A 23,849-nucleotide genomic window follows, 5' to 3' on the forward strand; every position below is an offset into this window, starting at 1 on the left:
GTAATCTCTTCTCAGACAATGTTTCATCCTAAATCATAGCAGTTACAGATTGGTATAAACCCTGAAACAGAAAGTCTTACATCCCATTTATAAAGGGTTTGTTATCAATATCTATGATCATTCTGGATATTCCTGTTATTTATGCAGATCTTACTAATGCCTTGGCCCCAATGACACCTTGTGGTGAGTAGCTCCATATCTTGGTGCCAGAATTTCAGCCTCTCCTTGGCTTTGAATTTCTTGCCTTTCCGTTCATCAAAGTTTTCCTGTTTCTAGTTGCTCTGCATAAATGTACACAGTTCATAGTTTATTCTTGGTGTCCATCTTTGTATATTGCCCAGAACTAGATGTTGAATCTCTTTAATATTGAAAGATTCCATGATATGCAGTAAATATCTCTACCATCTACAAAGTCATAAGGTCATACAGTTACATGTCTGCCTGTGCAGTTAATGAGTGCCATTGCAAACCTCATTTCAGCCCTTTCTGACAATCAGAAGGTGGAACGCATGAGTTCAACTATTTTTTTGTACAAGAAACTAGAGTTTTACTTTTTACTGTGTCATTAATCAGGACTGTGTTGCATGTCTAAGGATGGACACAGTGCCCATGTAGAGTGATCGCAGACTTTCCTGTTTCACTTTGTATATAAGAATAAAGAATTCAGATAGTTTAGAAGAGGAAATTTAGGTTGGTTATTTCAATGTATCACTCAACGGCATGTTAATAGTGGGGTGGAGGAGGGAAAGACAAAACCAATGCAAAACACAAAATAGCAAAACCTAAAAAACCCAAAAAGTATACCCCAGGAGCCAAACCTTTTCCTCCCAGATCTGGAGACCTTGTAGTTTGCATGCAAAGATGCAAATAGAAGTGCTTAGCTAGGAAAAGACAAAGGTGGTGTCTAACCACAGTCATTGACTACCAAAGAGGATTTATATGTATGACAGAATGAGGGTCTTCTCAGAGGGGATCACCAAATACAGCAAAGGAAATATGCACTGGATATAAGGCAATTTTTTGCCTTGTAGAGTGTTTGTACATATAAGCACGTTGTGCAGATCTCCTTCCTCAGCAAATTTCAGACCTCAGCTGAGCAAGGCTCTAAGCACTACATCTAGCTTTGAAGCACAACTTAGTCTGAGCAGGAGGCTGGGCTGGGTGACCTTCAGAGGTCCCCTGCCAACCTGAACTATTCTATACATTTGTGGTACTGTATGATGCCTGCCTGGGATTAAGATACCTGAAATTTGTCCAGCTGTTTAGGATGCAACTCTTCAGAGCCCCAATTCAGGTCTTTATCTTCAAAATCAAACTTCCTCTCAAGAGAAATAAATACTTCAGAGGAAAATAATATAATTTGATTTTAGGAAGATTCTTCCCTCCCACAAACATTGTCCGATGCTAATTAAATTCTGTATTTGATCTTCAGTCTCTGCTTAATGATGAATCTGCTGCTGTGATAGCCTGACAGTTATTTGGATTTATGACTGTAAAGAAATTTAAAGCTGAGGAGAGATCAAATCAAACTAAGTAAAAGAAAAAATAAACACCAGCACTGCATTTTACTATAAATTTCAAACATCAGAAGAAAGAGCTCAGATCTGATCAGTTTGGTTACTCCTGCAAGTGGTGATCTGACGCAATAAAGCAGTTATATATCTAATCAGAGAACAGTGCTTTGACACTGATTAAAACTTCCTTCCTGATAATTAAGGGAAAGAAAGCGTTTGGGATATTTTTCTGTTCTGCATAAAACCAAGTTGAGAATCCTGTAAATTGTTCCCTATGAGATAATGTAGCATGGTTCAATGACCTTAGAGCCAGTTCTCAGTGAAATTGGTGCATCCACATGATGCAGCTCAGAGGTGCTAAGGGTGTCTTAGATTTACATATAAGGAATACATTCAGGGCGCAAGTCTGCTTAAAGTCCTCACAGCAGGGATTGTTAACAGTGATGCTGGTTATGCAGCAGTTTTGGGCAAGGCATCCCAAACATCTCCACTTTTATGCACCTTTGCCTCTAACCATATTCCTCTAGTTTTAGTGCAGTCCATAATCTGCAAAATGCGATGGGATTAGGATATCTAATTGTGTTGTTCACTGGTGAAACAAGTTCAGGTCACTTTGTCTCTTGGCAATTCAGTGAGCATTGCAGAGAGCAACACTGGTAATGAATAGATAGAGTTGTGGTGTAATTAAATCTGACATATGTTGTTATAAATCAAAACTGACAGAAGTCCCAGAATTATTTTAGAAAGCTCTGTACAGGCTGAAATGACCAAGTCTTTCAAGCAAAATGTAAAATGAAAATTCTGACCTTTCTTGTCTTTAATGAGCCTACAACCATATTTTGAACAACTGAGCTGAGCATATGAGGACTGAGGGAAAAGCATTACTTGATCAAGGGCAGCAAGATACACATTATAAAGCATGGGTAGATCAAGATTTTCCCTCTTCTAAGGCTGCAATATAAAGTCTTCATCATTCAGTGTATAATCCTGGCACCTGGACTTATTTCTGCGCTCCCAGCAACAAGGTAATAGTATGTGGATTATATACTTCAAATATATATCTATATACACAAAAAGAGGAAAAATATCCTCAACCATTCCATAACTGCAGGCAGGCTGTCTGGAAGTCAGATCATAGAATCATGGAATAGTATAGATTTGAAAAAAGCTTTAAGATTGCATCCAACGATCAACCCGAGTTGGAGCCACACTATTGCTGATACAGGCCAGGATGTTTTTGGCTCATGTTCAGAGAAGATTAGGTTAGTCAAGCAGGACCTGCTTTTCATAAGCCCATGCTGACTGGGCCTGAAGGGGTTTTCCTGTGTCTTGTGGTGATACCCAAGATGATCTGTTCCACAACCTTCCTCAGAACCAAGATCAGACGGACAGACCTGTAGTTCCCCAGGACTTCCTTCCAGCCCTTGTAGATGGGGATCACATTTGCTAACCTCCAGTCAACTGAGACCTCCCCTGTTAGCCAGGACTGCCAATAAATGATTGAAAGTGGCCTGGTGATCACTTCTGCCAGTTTCATCAGCATCCTTGGCTGGATCTCATCTCACCCCATAGACTTGTGTGTGTCTAAGTGATGCAGCAGGTCACTGACCATTTTCCTTTTTATGGGGCTTCATCTTGCTCCCTGTCCCTGTCTTCCACCTCAGGGGTACCTAGAGAACAACTGGTCTTACTATTAAAGACTAAGGCAAAGAAAGCATTAAGTACCTCAGTCTTTTTCTCATCAGTTGTTCCTTCTCCTCACATGCAATAAAGAATGACAGTCCCCTTACACACCCTTTTGTTGCTAATGTATTTACAGAAATGTTCTTTTACAGTCTTTTATGGCAGTACCCAGACTAAGTTCTTGTTGGACTTTGACCCTTCTAATATTCTCCCTGCATAACCTCACAACACCCTCGTAGTCCTCCTGAGTTGTCTGCCCCTTCTTCTGAATGTTTTTCCTGAGTTCCACCCAAGGCACTCTGTTCAGCCAGTCTAGTCTTCCCCACTGTCTCATTTTTCAGCATGTGGGAACAGCTGTTCCTGTGCCTTGAATATTTACTTTTTTAAGAATACTCAGTCTTCCTGGACTGCCTCTGAAGTGACTCTGCCAACCAGGCTCCTAAACAGGTCAAAGCCTGCCCCGTGGAAGTCCAAGGTGGCAGTTCTACTGGCCCCCTCCTTGCTTCTCCAAGAATCAAAAACTATCATTTTGTGATGGCTGTGCCCAAGTCAGCCTCCAACCATCCCATCACCCACAAGTCTGTCTCTGTTCATGAACAACAGGTCCATCTGGGCACCTTCCCTACTTGGCTCACACACCAGCTGTGTCAGGAAGTTCTCTTCCACACATTCCAGGACTGTTCCTTCTCTGCTGTATGGTATTTCCAACAGACACCTGGGAAGCTGAAATCCCCCATGAGAACAAGGACTGGCAACAGTGAAATTTCTCACAGCTGAATGTTATATTTCATCTGTCTCTTCATCCTGTTTGGGAGTAACAGACTCCCACCATAATATCCGCCTTGTTGGCCTTCTTCCTGATTCTTACCCATAAACACTCAATCCTATCATCACCATCATTAAGCTTTAGAAATCAAAACACTCCCTACCATACAGGGCTACAGCACTGCCTCTCCTTCCCTACCTATCCCTTCTGAAGAGTTTACAGCCATCCATTGCAGCACTGCAGTTGTGTGACAGCAGCTGTGTCATGGTTTTCCTGCGGCACAATGGCTTCCAGATCCTCCTGTTTGTTGCCCATGCTGCTGGCATTGGTGTAGATGCACTTCATTTGGACTACTCATAGAGCCACCTTCTCTGTAGGTTAGAAGCCCTAATTCCTACATGACTATTCTCAGGTGTTTCTGTGGTTTCCAACGCATCAATGACCCTTGCATCTTTACTGCCACATGGATTTCCATCTTCTACCTCCACCGAGACAGCAGACTGAAGGTCCTTGCTAGCACACGGTCCCTCAAACAGACTAATCCATGATCAAAACCCCCAAAATTCTGCCAGTGACACCAGCTCAGAGCCAATCATTGATCTGCTGGCTCTTCTTGTTTCTTCCCTCACCATTCCTTGCAACTGGAAGGACAGAGGAGAACATTACTTGTGCTTTTATCGCTTAACCTGCTGTCCCAAGGCCCTGAAGTCTCCCTTGATTCCCCTTGGATGTCCTGTTGCAACTCAATTGCTTCATACTGAAACAACCAATAATGGGTAACAATGTGAGGATGAGACCAGAGTAGGAAGCTTTCTCTTCATATCTTTAACCCAGACCCCAGAAAGTCATCAAATTTCCCTAAGAAGTGAGTCCAGTCTGGATACTAGGCTTTCTTTTCCCTTCAGAATGGATTCTCCTATGACAATGACTCACCTTTTTTTCTTTATGGAAGCAGTTTTGATAGAGGATGCAGACCAGCTTAACCTTGACAACGCTTCTGTGCTAGATGAAACATCACTCTCATTGTTTGGGTCAACTTGCAGAGCTTCAGAGCCGTTACACAAGACGATCAGGGAAGATGGAGTGGTCACAGAGGAGATGTGCCTGCTGCACCAGGCAGGAACTCATCATAGAATCATAAAATCATAGAATCACAGAATGGTTGGGTTTGGAAAGGACCTTAAGATCATCGAGTTGCAACCCCCTGCCATGGGCAGGGATGTCTCGCACTAAACCATGTCTCCCAAGGCTCTGTCCAACCTGACCTGGGCACACTCAGAGCTCTATCTGGGCAGATGCATCAACTGTGGTAGGCACATAGCTTAGAGGGCCCATGGCTTTCTGCCAGGGGTATAACACTGTTCCCTGGATGAGCTTGCAGGACTTCAGCACCATTATTGCATGGTCTTCAGTGCCATCTGTCATGCCCTGTTTGTCCACCGTGCTGGCAGCACTACTGATCACTGGTGTTCCCCAAGTGCTTCTTCTATACATTGAGGGGCTTGGCTTTGTTGATCCTGGCTCTGCTGAAGTCCTGTCAACTACTGTGGCACAAGCTATGGGTCCCCTGGCAGCTCTCTTGCCTTCCCCAGTTCAGGAACCCCGCTGTGCACTGTGCTGGAGCACTCCACTGCTAGTACCGGAGCTGCTTGTATCATCAACCACTCATGACCTCTTTCCTTCCCTGATTTCCCGAGAGTTTTGAATGGAAATAGGATAATACAGTGCTTCCTCCTCTGAGGGCAGGGTGGGATTAGGTGACCTCCAGAAGTCCCTTTCACAAAATTACTGTAAGATCCCACGATCCCCTCCTAAACAATTGTGTAATAGCAAGAAGCATCCATCATACTTGGCCATAAATCAGTTTATGCTTCTTTTTTTCCCTAGCAAAGACTGAACTAAAGAATGATACAATTTTGCAATTAAAATAAGAAGCTTTAATTAAATTGTGTTCTTTCTTTTCTCCTGAGACTGCACAATCTTTGAGTTCCCACTGACAATATTTCACACTGATACACCACAGGGATTTATTCTTAGAATTTTTTATTATTCTAATTCTAAATGTTCCATGAGAAGAAAGAAGTGGCTTGAAAGTGAGTTTCTTTATGTTTCCTGAAGTTTTAATCTACTAAGATTTCCAACCCCTCATTAGCTACAAGAGGTGAAAACAGGAAAGCCTAATGGCAAGATTCATAAAATCAGCCCAGCACTGATTTGCAAAATGTTCGTACCTCATAAATCAAAAGGATTTCATCAGGATGTATATGCCTTCCTTTAGCCATGTCACCTATTTTCTCATGATGGCCCAAAAAGCTATAGTATCTTCTTACTTTTGATATTTTTGCTGACAAAACAAGGCAGTGGTTTATAAACATTGTGCCTCGACAGTTAAGTCATGAAGACCCATCCTGTCACTTTCCTCTAATGATCATCTTCTTGAGTTGGCAAGTGCTGAGCATTTTTTATCCGGCCTGCATGTGCCTTGCAGAGTACTAAGGATTGGGTAACAGTCAAAGCAGCCATATGTGAAAATCTACCATTTTTGCAGAGGGAGTCAGAACAGCTCACCTACATATGGTAAAAGCCATAAAATTTCCACAGCTGGCAATTTTCCTGTGGTCTAAAGGATTGGAGGTTTTGCTTTTTCAGACAGAAGACGTATACCAAGCTTTAGTCAGAAAACATTTTGCGCTTAAAAATTCGAGATGCTTTAGAGATCTTTCTCCCCTCCCCAGGAAGACAAAGCCAATAGGTTAGACTGTTTGAGGGGGAAAATGTAGCTTTCCTCCTCTGCCCTGTCCTTCCTGGAGTCAAAGCAGTGATATGGCAAAAGCTCAGTTTTGGCTTCTGTGCCTTTCTTTATAGTCAGGCTTTTCTTGATGCTGCTCGTTGGCCAGAGATCTCACCTTCTGCCTCTCCTGACCAATATAATTGTGTCAACAGAAGTCTGCAGTACAGAGGAGATCAACTTCTGAATTTTATTGCATTGCTTCTGTGAAGTCCAGTGTAATAGGAGAGTGTACTATGAAACCATCCATTAATATTACAGTTATGAGTCACTTAGTATAAACTGATTTTGTCAAGAGCAAAAAACCTTTCTTGAAAACATTTTCTGTTGGAAAGTTAACTATTTCTGATAGCAGGTTCTTAGACACGAACTGTTGAGTCCACAAGGAAGTAAAAATCTTTTTATAACACCATGTAAATTGATGCATATTTATTCACACATTTTTGACAAAATATTTTGAATCAAAAGAAACTCTTTCAGAGCTGAAAACTGTTATGGGGCTGGATTAGTTTCCAAGGACGTTTCAAGGGAAGAGCTAATGCATCTCCCACTTTGCATGGATTGGTATAGGTGCAGACATGAGGTTTATAACTGTGGGTTTTGAACTTTCCTCATAGCACAGAGCTAGATGAAGGATAGGCAAATCCTGTTCAGAATCAGAAAGCATAAAGCCTTAAAAATTTACCCCACATCTGTGTTATAGCTACAGGGTACCAACTGTCCTTAAACTATAAATAGAATCATAGAATCATAGAATCATTATGGTTGGAAAGGCCCGTAAGATCATTTAGTTCCAACCCCCCTGCCGTGGGCAGGGACACCTTACGCTAAATCATATCACCCAGGGCTCTGTCCAACCTGGCCTTGAACACTGCCAGGGATGGAGCATTCACAGCTTCCCTGGGCAACCTATTCCAGTGCCTCACCACCATAACAGGAAAGAATTTCCATCTTATATCCAACCTAAACTTCCCCTGTTTAAGTTTTAACGCATTACCCCTTGTCCTGTCACTACAGACCCTAATGAAGAGTCCCTCTCCAGCACCCCTATAGGCCCCCTTCAGATACTGGAAGGCTGCTATGAGGTCTCCACGCAGCCTTCTCTTCTCCAGGCTGAACAGCCCCAACTTCCTCAGACTGTCTTCATATGGGAGGTGCTCCAGTACTGCACACAACAGGATACCAGAACTGCACACAATACTCCAAGTGAGGTCTCACAAGAGCAGAGTAGAGGGGCAGGATCACCCCCTTCGACCTGCTGGTCACACTCCTTTTGATGCAGCCCAGGATATGGTTGGCTTATTGGGCTGCAAGTGCACACTGCCGGCTCATGTTCATTTTCTCATCAACCAGCACCCCCAAGTCCTTCTCCGCAGGGCTGCTCTGAATCTCTTCTCTGCCCAACCTGTAGCTGTGCCTGGGATTGCTCTGACCCAGGTGTAGGACCTTGCACTTGGCATGGTTAAACTTCATGAGGTTGGCATCAGCCCACCTCAGAAGTGTGTCAAGGTCCCTCTGGATGGCATTCCTTCCCTCCAGGGTATCAACCGAACCACACAGCTTGGTGTCATCGGCAAATTTGCTGAGGGCGCACTCAATCCCACTGTCCATGTCAGCGACAAAGATGTTAAACAAGACCGGTCCCAACACCGATCCCTGAGGGACACCACTCGTCACCGGTCTCCAACTGGATATTGAGCCATTGACCACAACTCTTTGCATGAGGCCATCCAGCCAGTCCTTTATCCACCGAGCGGTCCATCCATCAAATTGATGTCGCTCCTATTTAGAGACAAGGATGTCGTGTGGGACAGTGTCAAATGCTTTGCACAAGTCCAGGTAGATGACATCAACTGCTTTACCCCTGTCCATCAGTTCCGTAGCCCCATTATAGAAGGCCACCAAATTGGTCAGGCCGGATTTCCCCATAGTGAAGCCATGCTGGCTGTCACCAAGCACCTTGTTGATTTTCATGTGCCTTAGCATGCCTTCCAGGAGAATCTGCTCCAAGATTTTGCCAGGCACAGAGGTGAGACTGACTGGTCTGTAATTCCCCGGGTCATCCATTTTCCCGTTCTTGAAATTGGGGCTTATATTTCCCTTTTTCCAGTCATCGGGAATTTCAGCTTTCCTTCAGAAAGTGGATGTTGCCACATCCATACTGAAAATGTCAAATGCCACATTTTCTTCCTGTTGAGATCTTCTTTGAAACAGACAAATACTGAAACTGAGAAAGCTGCCTTGAAATAAACCTGTCTCTAACCAGTTCTCTCTGTTTGAGGACAACCTTCTCTTCAATCGCAAATGTGTACTGGGAATCCTGGATTATGATCCTAACATCATAATGATGTTTGCCTGCTACAGAAGTCAGATCATGTTTCCCCACCTTGTACGGCTGGTAGAGTTAGGTGTTGTTCAGAGAGTACTTGGACACTTCTAACTGTATGTCTTATTATTCAGAAGCAGTATTTCAAAGCAAAATTACTTTCAGTTGTCCATCTTTCCTGTTTTCTACAGGCTGCTTTTGTATTGTTGTTATGTCCTGTAAAATCTCTGATCATACTGCTTTCAAATAAAAAAGATTTATCCCACTGATTGAAGGCTGCATGGAGACCTCAGAGCAGCCTTCCAGTATCTGAATGGGGCCTACAGGGATGTCAGAGACTCTTCATCAGGCTCTGTAGTGTTAGAACAAGGGGTGATGGGTTTAAATTTAAATGGGGAAGATTTAGATTAGATATATGGAAGAAATCCTTTACTGTGAATGTGGTGGGACACTGGTACAGATTACCCAGAGAAGCTGTGGCTGCCCTATCCCTAGCAATGTTCAAGGCCAGGCTGGACAGGGCTTAGAACAACCTTGTCTAGTAGGTGGTGTCCCTGCCTGTGGCAGGGGGTTGGAATTTAATGAGCTTTAAGGTCCCTTCCAACACAAACCAGTCTGATTCTTATTCTATGGCTGTTATGTTGAAATTACAGTTGTAAGATTGTTTGACTAAAACCTAGCCATATTCAGGCAACTAGGTGGCCAGGTTTCACAGATGCTATCCATGTATCCATGTATCCATAACAGGACAAGGGGTAATGAGTTAAAACTTTTAAACAGGGGAAGTTTAGATTGGATATAAGGAAGAAATTCTTTCCTGTTAGGGTGGTGAGGCACTGGAATGGGTTGCCCAGGGAGGTTGTGAATGCTTCATCCCTGGTGGTGTTCAAGGCCAGGTTGGACAGAGCCTTGGGTGGCATGGTTTAGTGTGAGGTGTCCCTACCCATGTCAGGGTGGTTGGAACTAGATGATCTTAAGGTCCTTTCCAACCCTGACTATTCTATGATTCTATGTATACACTCACATGCTAGATACAGTTGTTAATTCTTTCTAAATATAGTAACCAGAAAAAAAAACAAACACTCACATGGATCTTTTTGTTTGTTTTATACACTCCTGAAGTGTTTAGTCTGATACAATGAGTTCTTTACCTTTGCAAGTGGACAGTTCTGACCCTCTACTTAGATAGCAGCTTTGGAAATATCAGTCACTTGTTTCTACAATGATCCCAGCTAACACACTTGCTGGGACTCATGGCGTGAAGATTCAAGGCTCCCAATGGACTCAAACCTTGCTTCTTTACTATCCCAGCCATCTAAATCATGGTGATTGCATAGTCTGAACTACCTAGGGAAGATGTGCTTTTCATTCCAAATTTCATGGATGTAAATGGATCAAGTATTCAGATCTGTTGTGTCACATATCTTCTTAATCTTTGGAAATCATAATGCACTTTTTTTTTCTGCCAGTTTTCCATTTAACTGGGGACATTAAAAACAAAACCATAAAATCAAATTGATCTTAAATCTGTTCTTAGCAAAGGAGGCTGAAATAAAAGAACCCTGAAGAGCTGAATCCTTGCTGAGTGCAGTCCCTGCTGAACCAGGACCACCTCCCTGCATCCTAGATTCACCCTGGCCACTCCTGCTTTCCCACAACCTCTTGCTAATAGCGTTGGATATCTGAAACGTTCTGAAATTTCCATGATCTCCTGTTTCTTTTCTTTAAAGAAAGAACCCATTGATGCAGACAGTGCTTTTCCCTCTGGCTAGATAACACAGGGTGAACCTCCAGAGAGTGCTGGGCTTGACAGGGAGCTGGTTTCTCATACAGTATTTTAACAGACAAACATGCAAGGAAAAAAGATTAAAAAAAAAAAAAAGGACAGTTACCCCATGTAATGAAAGCCCAATGATTTAAAAAGCAGCTGTGTGTGTGTGAGGGAAGGAAAGGAGGCTAAGGGATGTGATGGCAGATTTCACTTGCCAGACCAGAGGTAACAAAAAATTGTCCTGATCCAATAGACCATGTGAAAGGGTATTATCAGGGTACAAAAAAAAAAATATTTTGGGGGTCAGAATGCGTTTTTTCTGCCCTTTCTCTCTTTTTTTGCTGCTCTTTGCCTGCATCTGTTAAATGCTGGAATGCCTGCAGGGATGTTTTGAAAAGCTGCACAATGTCAATTAAATTTGCCAAGCAGTATATCTTTTTTGGAGTATGTGTGACCTTTTCTGTTTGTCATTTCCTGGGCACCACACCAAGTGATCCTCTTAGGATGCTGGCTTTGTGGAGCAGGACTACAGCAGCAGGACTGCAGGAGCTGCAGGTTTCTGGGACTGGTGCCAACCTTCGGATAATTGCCATCAGTAGGAAAGAGCTAGAAAAACTTGGCTGAGTCCATCTTTCACAGATAGATTGACCCCTTTCTGCCACTGCAGAATCACAGTCAGAGAAAGAGAAGGGAGGGGGAGAATGGAGGCAGGATTAGAGCAGGAAGGCTGCATCTGATCTGAACAGGGGAGATTTGGAGGTTACACTGGCTATTTCACCATCAATGGTATTCTGAATGTCTACTGTTTTTAAGACAGATGAATCTGAGAATGAGGTTTAAATGCTCAGCTCTATTTTAATGAAACTGGTGCTGTTCTGACGGCAGAGCCAGTGCTCTGAGAGGGGTGGGAATTCAATAACTTCATGAGATACATCTGCTGGGAAATAATTTGAACATATATGCAGCAAACAAAGAGAGAGTATGAATGCATGCTGAACGTTACTGCAGGTGCTTGGAAAGGAGACAGGGGACAGCAAAATGAAGGAGAAAGGAAGCTGCATGAACACAGTTTGGTAGCTAAGCTGAAATGCTTTGAAAAGCAATGGGAGCCACCTTTGTACTTTATGAGAGCTGGGAATGGACAACAGTGCCATTAATATCCTTTTGTCCAGGAAGGGGCTGACTGGGGTAAGTGGTGACATGGTCAAGCAGTGATTTCAGCAACCCAGACTTCAGAGGCATCACCTCTCAGCATGCTCCCCTACCTCAGAGCTACATGCAGTGACCACAGTGCAGGAGCTCCGTGTGGGACCCACACTAAGCCAAATCTACCTGCCCTGGCACATCCCAGCTGAGCTGGGCCAGGCAATGACCAAATTCTGGATGAAATATCAAGTCCGATTTAGTCAAGCCCAACCCATGAGGTCCAAGTCCAGTTCTAATTCCACTTGGGAATGGAAAGAGCAGAGTAGGTGTTGTGGTTTAAGCCAAGCCGTAACCCAGAACCACTCAGACACTCACTCACTCCCCCTCCTTTCTTCCCCCCACTCCTGGAGGGATGGGGAGGAGAATCAAAAGAATGTAACTCACAGAGGTTGAAATGAGAACAGTCCAGTAACTAAGGTATAACACAAAACCACTACTGCTACCACCAATAATAATAATGATAAGGGAAATAACAAGGGAAGAGAATACAACTACTCAGCACCCACCGACCGATACCCAGCGTGACCCGAGCAGTGATCTAACCCTTTTGGGTAACTGCCCCCAGTTTATATAGTGGCCATGACGTGCTGTGATATGGAATACCTCTTTGGTTAGTTTGGGTCAGGTGTCCTGTCTCTGCTTCCTCCCGGCTTCCCCTCCTCCCTGGTAGAGCATGAGTCCTTGGTCAGAGTAAACATTACTGAGCAGCAACTAAAAACATTGGTGTTATCAGCGCTGTTCCCAGGCTGAAAGTCAAAACCACAGCACTGCACCAGCTACTGAGAAGGAGAAAAATGACTGCTACTGCACACTAACAGTAGGTTAAGGAGGTTAGCTGTCATCCCTTCACTGCAATTGTGTGCCCTGCTAGGTAGAGGCATTGCACTTCTACTGCCTCTCTCCTTTCTTGAAGGAAAATCCTTCCTATAAAGACGATAAGATTCAAATTCATTCACGTGCAATACTTCTTCTTCTCTTTCTTCATCCATGATCTACCTCTTAGTTGCCAACATAAATAATACTTCGGTTAAAGTAATGTCCTGTGGCTCCAGACTGGGGGAGCTTCAATGCATAGGGTGCTGAGCAAACATGTATAGAGGCATAATCCTGTCAAATGTTATCCAGTCATATAATCTGTGCTATATTACTCCCTCTAGAGAACACACTCAGATCAGCAAATGCTTGGCCTCCTTCTGTATGTGACACTCAGTGTCAGTGAGTGACGTCTCGCAGATGACACTTTATTGGTAGAGTAGGTGCTGGTGGCAAGGACTATATTTATAAAGCAGAGGTCCAAAAATGGCTTTGCAATGCTCTGCGGTTAAAAGGTCTCAGTCATTTCCAGATCAGATTTGATCCTTTCACAAGACCTTTCTTCCTTTCCTCCATTGCTCACGAACTCTTACCAGAATGAGGAAGCCTTAGGGTGCTTCCCCAGATCACCAGCAGAAAAAGCCACAAAACAGGGGACACGAAATCTGTATCATTCATATGAAAGAAGATGTGCATGTGAGAGGAGTTGCCAGAGCCATACATTACAGTGCATATTTTCTTTCCAGAAAAGAAATCAAATACCTTTTCAGGTTAGCACTACAGTAGCTTCTACCTGTCATAGCCCCAAAGTTACGGTAGACAGGGGCAGATGAACACATCACCATGAACTAAGCAACAGTGTGCATTTTTAGCATGTCACCTACTCTGTGGTAACTCTGCCTTTATGTACCCAGTCCTGAGGAAAGCATGAGATGCTCTGCTACTGCACTGGCATGACTAAGAGCATGTGTATGGTGCTCACTGGATGATAACTGGACTATCCTGGGGTCACTTGTCTGTCTGCCCTTGTCCTGTCACACTTTTACTCATAAGACTCCTGAGCCGTTGAAGCAGTTTGCCACTCTGGGGAACAGGATGTTTCTGAGAGCCAGAGGGTAACTTATGATTGTACAGATGATATCCAACTACTGATGCACCATCTGCAATGTTTGGAAACTGACAGCTGACCTTAAAACTGCATGTCTGTCTGAAGGTCTTTCCAACTACTAAGATCCAGCACCATGTTCAGAGGCTAAGTGTGGGTTTAGAGAGAGAAGGCAGGAAAGCAGTTTAGGCATTTTATTTTGTGCCCAGGATGTAAGTTTGAATGTTTTCTGGAGGTAGCCTCCATTGACCCACCTGTGGATATGTGCCGGGTGCAAGAAAAGGTGATGAGATGCTGTTCTGCTGGCCACAAAAACTGGTGGTCTTTGCTCAAACTAACTTGAAAACCATTGCCAGACCTCAGCTTGTAATGTACTATTCAATTACACTTCCCACACGCTGCTTAGAGTAATCCAAGTCTGAGTCTGGTCCATAGTAAATATGAGAGAACAAGCCTTAAACTTAAGGCATCTGGAAACCAATTTGTTTACTCCTTGGAAATTAAACAAGTGGTTTTTTTTTTTAATAAATGTATGTTAAGGAATTATATATCGTGACTGGAGGATAAGTCAGCATCAACAAAGTCATTTACTCCTCTGGGTGACAAGCAAAAAGGAAAACACCCCTATGTTTCATTTTGTTTCTATTTTTCACCTCCATTTACATCTGTAGGCATGTAAATTATTTGAATAATCTCACTGAAATCAGGAGGACAACATGAGCTTGCAGGGAGGTATGTGATGGTGGGCTATACCAAATCAGCTTTCAACACCAGATGCTGGAAGACAGTGTTGGTAGTTGTGGGCAGCTGACCTGAAGAAGTTGAGTTTAGCAGTGAATGGAGTTCCCAGGCTTTGCAGGTCAGGTTCATTTCCTCTCCAAAGCACAAACTGTTTTAAAAGAAACTGAGACCAACAGCTTTCCCCAAGTCTCAAAAACAGAGACAGGTGCAGCATGTATCCCTTATTCCAGGCTGCTCTTCCAGGGAATCAGGGGGACGGATGGGGATGGATGGTGGATCAACAGCAATTAAAAGGTGGGCACAGAGGCAATAGCACCATGGCTGAGGTTTAAATTCAAAGCAACAAGGCATCCATCAGAACAATTGCAATTGTCAACGGAGGTGAAATGTAACCAGTGGTTTGCAAATGCAGTCTAGATCCTTAAAACAGAATCAAAAAATGCCACACACAAGCAAATGACTCAGCTTTGTTTGCTGCCTGGCCTATGAGCCAGCTCTATAATGTTGATATAAGCCACACGGCTCAGGCAAGATCCCCTGGATGGGTTTGATCAAGCACCCATGCATCTTTATGAAAGTGAGTCAACTGGACACAGATGTTTTCATTGTTTGGTGCTGCAGAAGCCTCTACCCTCCCTCCTCTTTCTGCTTCCTGCAATCTTCAGTTACATTTTAATACCTTTTTTCATCTAATTTTATTTGTGTGTATTAAAGGAAGCCTGCTGTAGGCTCTGGGGGAAGAAGAAAGAGAGGAAATGCCACCACATCAGTCCACAAATAGCCAAGCCGCTTACAAACTTGCCTGTAAAAATACCCCTCCCACAAAACTTTCCTCCTCAGTGGAAATCCCAGGCTCAGCCACTTAAGTCCTTCCCAAAAGCCATGCATTTTGCACTGCATTCTGCTTGTGTTAACAAATTCAAGTTGCTTCAGGCCAAGAAATTGCAGAAAGAAAACTTTAAAGCCCTTTGGAGAAATTGCCCTTCTTGGAGAGCTCTTACTGTTAAGGAAGGGGAACTCACTTTAGAGGTACTTGAGTTATACTCTGTTGCAGCAGGCAAACCTGGCATAGAGTCCAGTGAAAACAGCCCCAGTGGGACAATTTTTTTTTCTAATTATTTAAGAGAAAAAGTGCCCCCCTTCCCTTGCAATTCTTCTTCAGGTTCCTCTACAGGACTATCCAGGCAAGCACCACCAACCTACCTGCAGTCTTCTTCCTGGGTTAGAGGTCAAGTACGTTTGCCCAAGCTGGTTGCTGCTGATACACCCAATATACTTGAGATACTGAATCACCCCTAAAGATTCTGCTTTAGTGCTCTTTTGGCAGCTAATCCCCCATAGTAATTTGTGCAGATCCACCAGTGCTATCTCCTCTCACATAATATAGCATTAAGGATAGCAAGTCACTCACTTTTTTTCATCCAAATGCCTCCTTACTCCTCACTCTGCCATTATTTGTATCACCAAAAGAAGGAAATGAAGGATCACCCTATTGTTTCACTGTCCTACATCATGATTCCACCTCTGCCTTTTCTTAACATGTCTTCTCAAGTCTAAAGTGAGAAAGCTTTGAATTTCTCAGAGAGTAAAAGACATTCCCAAAACCAACACTGCAGTACCTTTGGACGACCCAACTACTCAAAACAGTGAATACCCTGAACACTGAGTGCTTTGCAGACCTGGCATGTTTGTAGTCCCAGAGCTGTGGCACCCAGCATCACTAGTCACTTTGCAAGAGATACATCACTAGGAGTGATACCTGTGTATCTTCCCTTTCCAGTATACAAGCTCCCTCCTTGTGCAAATCGTTGTTACAGTAGCTGCTGATCTGTATGTGTGAACAAAGCATAATTTATTAATTTGGATTCTGCATGTTTTAAGGCAGATCTGCATGGATGTCCAGGAATACAGGGTGCTATGATGGGTTATGTCTGGTGTATTTTCTTACTGTAAGTTATGAACATACAAGAGCTGCTCCTGGACAGCAAAAATACAAAGACTGCTTATTCACATTTTTTTCGCAGTTGCTGAAAAAGAGAAATCTGGGAGGTAGAAGAAGCTGTGTTCTCTAAGTTGCTCAGACAATGCTCATCTGTAAGATCTAAAGTGCAGCAGAGATGTGGAAAACCCAGCAAGACGGAGGTCTCTAGAGAAAGACAGGCCTAGGCAGAACATCAGGCTTCAGATGTGAAGAACAGAATCATAAAATCACAGAATTATAGAATGGTTAGGGCTGGAAAGGACCTTAAGATCATCTTGTTCCAGCCCCCTGCCATGGGCAGGGACACCTCACCCTAGACCATGTCACCCAAGGCTCTGTCCAACCTGGCCTTGAACTCAGCCAGAGATGGAAAAGATTTGTCCCAGGGTCTGGCAGGAATGATGCGGTTTATCACCACTCAGTAGGCAACTAACACTGGATGGATTAAGAAAACACCCATGTGTGACAATTAGTTAAAGAGCACTTTTGTTAAGAAATAAAATTACAATGAAGAGTCATGTGTGACCTATTCCCACAGCTAGCTCTAACCTGCTCCACATGCCACCCCTCATGTCTGATACTGGGGTCAAAATACTGTCACAGCCCTGTACACAGGAAAGTTACACATAGCTCTGACTCAAGCTGTTACCTCGCTGGAAACTGGTGAGAAGAGACCCCTGAGTGCTCAGGGAGCTTTTTCTGAGTCTACATTAAGCTTCAAGGTTACAAGTGAACCAGAAATCATGCAAGCCATTTTTTATTTTGCAGCATCAGTGTCACACATGAAATATCCTATTCTCTCTTCTGTTTTGGGGTCCCTTTTTATTTACTCTTTTAAATACAACAAATAAAATTATCATTTTATTCCTTCTTCTCAAAGGAACTTGGTTGATAGAGAAATTAAATAATTTACAAAATTGTGTTTTTTTTCTTATTCATCCTGGTTTAGGTGTAAAGATCATGCCGCCTTCTTCTCAGGTACCTCCTTTTGCATGCAATAAATGAACAAACAGAAAACCTGCCTGTTACCTCTCTCCCCTTTGAATTTCTCTGTAATTTAGAAATGACAAATAATGACCTACTGCAAAAGCAGAAAGTAAAGTAAAAGTGGCAAAAGCAAAATATTTCTCCTCTAAACATGTTGGTTTTTTATTATATGTGTCTTGGCAGCCTAACCCTCTGAAAACACCCGCCTGAATTCTCTGCATTCAACAAAGCAGCCCAAGGATAAACCCTCCAGTAAAGCCTATGTGACTGAAGATATAGGAGTCTGCTGTGAGTAAAAACATTTTAAATATGATTGCTATACCTGTTAGTAACCAAAGAGCCCTTTTGGAGCAAATAATTTCCTTGGAAACATCTGAATCCAATCATCTAAGCCTGGGAGCCCACATCTATGTAATACCACTGCTCTTGTCTCCACATTGTCTGTCCCCTGCCTCAAAAGAAAGAGTTTACCCTGTCCATCTATCATTTAAATGGTAATGAGCTAAATGAATTCCACCTCACTTCTGAGCTTCAGAGTGAGCCCGGGTTTATTTATTCATTTAAAGCCACTAGAACAATTCTGACGTTGTTGAGCATGTCCCAGATTTATAGAAAATAAAACTGTACTAATATAGTGCATTTGTTAGCTTTTCTGTCAGATGCCTCCATGAGTATCCAGAGGTGTGAGTTTGCCTTGCAGTTCTGTTCTGACTGGAACGGCATCTCCTGAAATGTAAATGTTATCTTAAGGTCATATGCTGATGAAAACCAATTGCCAAACTCTCATTTCTTGGTCATTTGACAAAGCAGCTGCTGTGCAGTTATGTGGCACAAAGAAAGCTATTAAAGATGGATGAGTTACATGTTTGATTTGGCATATATTATACTTCTTCTAAAGAGAAAAATTAAGGTAGACAATTATTTTTCTTGATTTAACTGAATAAATGAGACTTCTCACAAACTTTTATATACAGGAATGATATTTCTAAATGAAATTGTTCGTCTACACCTTATGTAGTCCTCCAAGTGCTTTTCTGAATGCATTTTAAAGGGACAAAACAAATATCCTAGTGTCTGATATAATTAATTTGTGGCATCATAGGTTGGTATTGAGAAAAATTCCTGATTAGGAGGAGAATACAGAGATTAGACAATTGTACATGTCATGACATTAAGTTCTACAGTTGATGTACGTTAATGAAAAAAAGGTTACAAGGTTTAGGTCATCAGCAGCTGTCGTCAGCTGGTATGGTACCACATCAGTGCCTCCAAGGTCTATGAAGATTATTTTTTACTATTTGTAGGATATCTAGAATTGGCCAACGCCAGAAATACAATGCTGGAGGCTTCTGCTGTTGCTTTGGCAAACCAACACAAATGCTCACTTACACAAGTGGAAAACACGCAGTGCATAGTCAAGACAGACAGTAATACAACAAGTTTTAGGAGCTGGTGCTGTCATAGCTAGTCATTCAAGGCTTTTTTAGGTGTGAGGAAGTGCTGTCAGGGAAACCATGCTGCAGGGATGTTAGTTTGGGGTTAACACGAAGCTCTGTGTCCAGGAAGAGATGGAATGTTGGAGTTGTAGCAGGACTTGGTCTCCACATTTGAGCTGTGAGAAGTCAGTCCCTGGGAGCAAGATGCCTGGTGATGGGTGGAGAAGGAAGCGTTTCGTGTTTCCCTGCATTTTGTTTGACCTTCATCTTGCAAGAAGAAAGGTCGAATTATTTTTTAAGAAAAGTATCAGTAGTGTTTCCTCTCACTAAAAATTGCTCTAGCTCGTGAATACTTTTGGAACTTTGCAACACAGGATTAAAAAAAAAAAAACAAAACACCTAGTTTGAGATTTCTGGGGCCTTTTCTGTTTTTTCCCCTCCTTTGGAGTTACAGAGAGGTTGCAAGTGAGGAAGATAATGCAGCATTTAAGGATAAGACTTTACTTATGCAGTACATCCAGCAGTCATTTACGCATTAACCCTTGCACAGCCAGAGAGGTAGAAAGTTGCACCAGCGAGAAACAATCATGAGTAATAACAAAGCACTCACTTGCAAATAAGAAATCTAATTCAGAAAGAACAGGATTCATCAATGTTCAAGCAGTGAAAGATATGTCTCTCTAAAACTTTATCTTGTAGGCTGGCAAAGGATCTCCCTCTCCTGCTTACTGACAACTTTGACAGAACACAGCTCAAAATTTAGTTTCTAGATCAAGATCTGGGATCCAAAAATCCTTCTATATATATTTTAGAGGGGGGAAATTTGAGCATGAAACATCTTACGTTTAGTGATTGCACCACACATTTCAGGGGTGTCTGGTCCAGGCAGTCAGATGTGGATAGGAGGGATTTCCCTACTTTGGTAAACAAGACACTTTTTCTGCTAGGGATTGTGTAGGACCTCATTATATTTCAAGGAAATCTGCCCTGTTTTACTGCAACTGCCATTAGTTTACTATGATACCTCAGGAAAAGCAACACACCTTTCTGAATGCCTTAGTTCGTTAACACAGGAGAGCTCACCTTCCTTGTAAATCGTTTATTGGTTATTTATTAATAACTTGCATCTGCTGCTGTCAGCCTAGACAGATGACCTGCTGCAGTCTTCATGGGATGGGAACAGTCTTACTCAGAATTGCCTGTGTGCACTGCATGGTGCTCTTTATCTCAGTAGACACCTCTACCACAATGAGAACACACTGCACTTTGTGTGTCTTACAAAATTCAATTCACATACTGAGGCTTCCTGCTCTTGCAATTTACTTCTTTGAACTAAGACACCTCCCCATGACACATAATTCTTGTGAAACTTATTAGCTCCCCTTAATATAAGTAAATAAATAAATAAGCAGGCTGGAATTCATTCATTACTGAAATCGAGTAATGGCCCAACAGAAATTTCAACAATAAAACATCCATGTCTTGAAACATCAATACTTGCAATAAACCATGGGATGAGAGAAGGCATGGTGAAATAGCTTCTTCCACTCATGAAATACCATATCCTCATGACAAAAACACAGAAAGACACAAACTGAGCTAAAAGGGAATTACCAGTGCTGCAAGTTTCCTGCACAATACCTTGTCTTGCTTAATGTCATTCCTCTTTGGCCAAAGCACATTCATTCCCCAGAGCTCTAAGGATGGAAATAGCAGGTCATAAGAGGAGCCCAGTAATGCAGGACAGCTTGTGCGCTGTGTACAAAGGCTTTATGCCACCCTCATGGTTTCAAAAGATCTATTTTACATCCACCAGACATGTAGGTGTAAAAAAAGAATTAACATGGCACTCCTTGTCCTAGCTGCTTGGACTTAATTGTTCTGTCCCTCCAGCATTCACTCTCTGGTTTTATTTCCATTGCTATGTAGGGCTTTGCTCTCAGCATCACAAAGATGAAGGGATTTTAAAGCCGAAGGATCATCTTGCTTACATCCCTTATGTCACAGGTTATGAAGTTTTGCCTCACTGCCCCCAAGACTGATCCAAGGAATGGACGTTCACTGAAAACTCTTTTCCAGAAAGACACCCAGTCTTGATTTTCAGGAAGGACAAAATAGAGAACCCACCACTTTCTTTAGCTTGTAATCCTCCTCAGCAAAAGCTTAAACTCACTCTAAATTACACTGGCTCCTCTCATGCCTTCTTCTGTCTGATTAAAGAGCCTTTTTCCAGATGGTTCATCTCTCCACAGAAGTTTTCTCCACTAGTTAAATTACCACCACATCCTCTCACTGCCCAAGTAAGCAGGATGAGTTTGAAAAGTCTCTCTTTCTCAAGAATTTTCTCCTGCCTTTGTCTGGCTCTTTTCTGAGATTTCTCCTTTTGTTTTCTTTTTATATTATTCAAAGAAAGCAAACTGGGATGCATGCAGCATTACCATTTCACTCACCCTGATTTTGTATGCAGGTGCAGGGCTGCAATCAGATTCTATTGAAGTGGGAATATGCATATAAGAAAGAACCCTGACTTTTAACATTAAAGGCCCTGGAGTTACAGTATATGGAGTGTTTATACAGTACATATAGCATATATGATACAGATAGATACATGTAGGTTTAGATGTATCTGTCTCTGGAGCCATGCAAGTAGTTATTCTGTAGGTTCAGCTGCCTAATGAAAAAAGGAAAAGCGGAAAGAAGTCAGAAGAGGCAGTGAAACATTCTCAGAAACGAGAAATTAATCAGGGTCTTGCATAAGCAGGGACAGTGCAGTAAGCATAGCCACTAATAATAGGTTTGATAGATTTGCTTGCCTTATCTAGATCTAATTTAACATTCAGAGCTTAGTGGAGACCTCCTGCCCTGAACTGAGGGTCACACAGAGATTCTTGTCTGCTTCAAGGTCTTCACTGAATATTTGGTTTCTGGATCACAGGTATTTAGGTAAAATTCATTTCCAAGCAGGCTAGGCTCCTTAGCATTACTTACAGAATGGACTTTTATTCTTTGTAAATTGTCACATCTGTAAATTGTGATACTCCTAAGCAGTATTACTCATACTCATTTAGGAATTCATCATGTCATACTTATAGTACACTCCTTGTCCACGGGCTATATCATTTAGCTAAGATTTTCATTAAAATACTTCCAAATGTATTGCTATGAAGGCATATCCTCTTTGGTTTGAGCTCCTCGGTTGTCATTTCCCAGGTCTTATCCAGAGAACAACAAGCTTTACATGACACCCCCCAGATGCTGGGGGTCTGAAAGCTACCCCTGGGACCAAGGTCACCTCCCTCCTGCCATTCACAGCAGTCATTTCTCTCAATTCAGGGATCTCTACATGTCCTGGGACAACCAGGAATGCTGAATGCCTCAACGTGGCATGGAGTTCAGGTTGTGTTACTCACCCATTGTGACCTCTCCCATATAAACATTCCTCATATTCCTTGCCTGTAGGAAGGTTGACCCTTTTCTACATAGGAAATTTCATAACTATGTGATAGAAACATAGTATGTATTCTGTGTCCCTGCACAGGCTGCATTGCATTTGGCTGGTTTAAAACATGTTTTGCCTGAATAAACCAAGCTTCACCAGTGATCTAACTTGCGGTGTCCCTGCAGTTATTTATGCTTCTACCAATCTTCATCAGCTGCAAATTCTATCTGCAGTGACTTTATATCTAATTCTGGATTACTGATGAAAACATTCAGCAGCCCCAAGCATAGGCCTGATTTTGTGGAGGCACTGCTTAGAATGCCCATTGTTGATCATGATTTATCTGAATTGTTGGATCTGTCATTTATCCTTTTGTCAGCTGATATCATCCTGTGTGGCTTCTTTTTTATTTTTTTTCCCTTGCCTTCCCTTGTCTTTTCCTTTGAAAACTAAAACTGTGATATTCAGCAATGTTCTTAACTACCTCAGCTTCCTGGTAGTTCTGTTAAGAGTAGTGGGTTCTTATCCATGGGAAAGCATGCGATTATGTTGAACTGCAATGTAATTTGAAAGGTAGAGGTCATTTCATACGTTCTGACATAAATACAATCCATGAGAATAAAATGTAAATACATATACACATAAGCTAGTTCATAAAAGATTGTTGGTTACAAGTTTTGGATATACATCACAGATAGGCTTGGGGGTTATGTATTTTTTACTACTGTTCTTAAATAAATGGACTGGTTCTGTCTACGTGTTTTGCTTTAGCAGTGTCGTGTTAAACACATCTAAAATGTTTCAGTCAAGTAAAAAGATTTAACTTTGTCCAAAAAAAACCCAACCCACAAAACTGTAGAAACAGCCAAGCATTGTAGCCATTCCCCAAATAGGGTGTTAGGATTTAGCTATAAATCTCATCTGTTTAATATGGTCTGATTTATGCAGTATGTCATGGTGGTTAATGTTTAGTGAGCTGAAACAAGAATGGAAGAAAATGATAATGGAAAAGCTTGGTTTTAAAAACAGCTCTACATAGACGGCTATAAGGGGGATGACTGGACTCACGGTATGTATCGCACATATATTGGGCTTTGAAAGCCTTTCAGCTGAGATAAGCATGATCATTTGAGCAGGGCTTTTTAGCTCAAAACACTCCTAATGTTGGGCTATTGGCATGAGGTGGTGACAGCTGCAGAAGACAGAGGGGAGGAAAGACATAGCACTGTGTCTGGTTTATAGAGAACAGCAGCACAGGAGAGACAGTATTGCTAAAATTAGTCTTGTGTGATT

At 42.3% G+C, this 23,849-nt stretch overlaps 1 protein-coding gene across 3 annotated transcripts in view; it reads left to right on the plus strand.

Annotated features, from left to right (window-relative positions):
- Positions 1-23,849, plus strand: part of LOC134160935 (urea transporter 2-like) — a 331,080-nt gene that overhangs the window by 182,716 nt on the left and 124,515 nt on the right. For all 3 annotated transcript variants that reach the window (XM_062613401.1, XM_062613402.1, XM_062613403.1), the window contains one exon: positions 17,865-17,969. The gene's annotated coding sequence lies outside the window, so the exon portion shown is untranslated. The remainder of the gene's footprint in view (positions 1-17,864; positions 17,970-23,849) is intronic.

The sequence above is a fragment of the Pezoporus occidentalis genome, unplaced genomic scaffold, assembly GCF_034315485.1.
Source record: "Pezoporus occidentalis ecotype Australia unplaced genomic scaffold, CSIRO_AGI_Poc_V1 ctg166, whole genome shotgun sequence".
Taxonomy (NCBI): domain Eukaryota; kingdom Metazoa; phylum Chordata; class Aves; order Psittaciformes; family Psittacidae; genus Pezoporus; species Pezoporus occidentalis.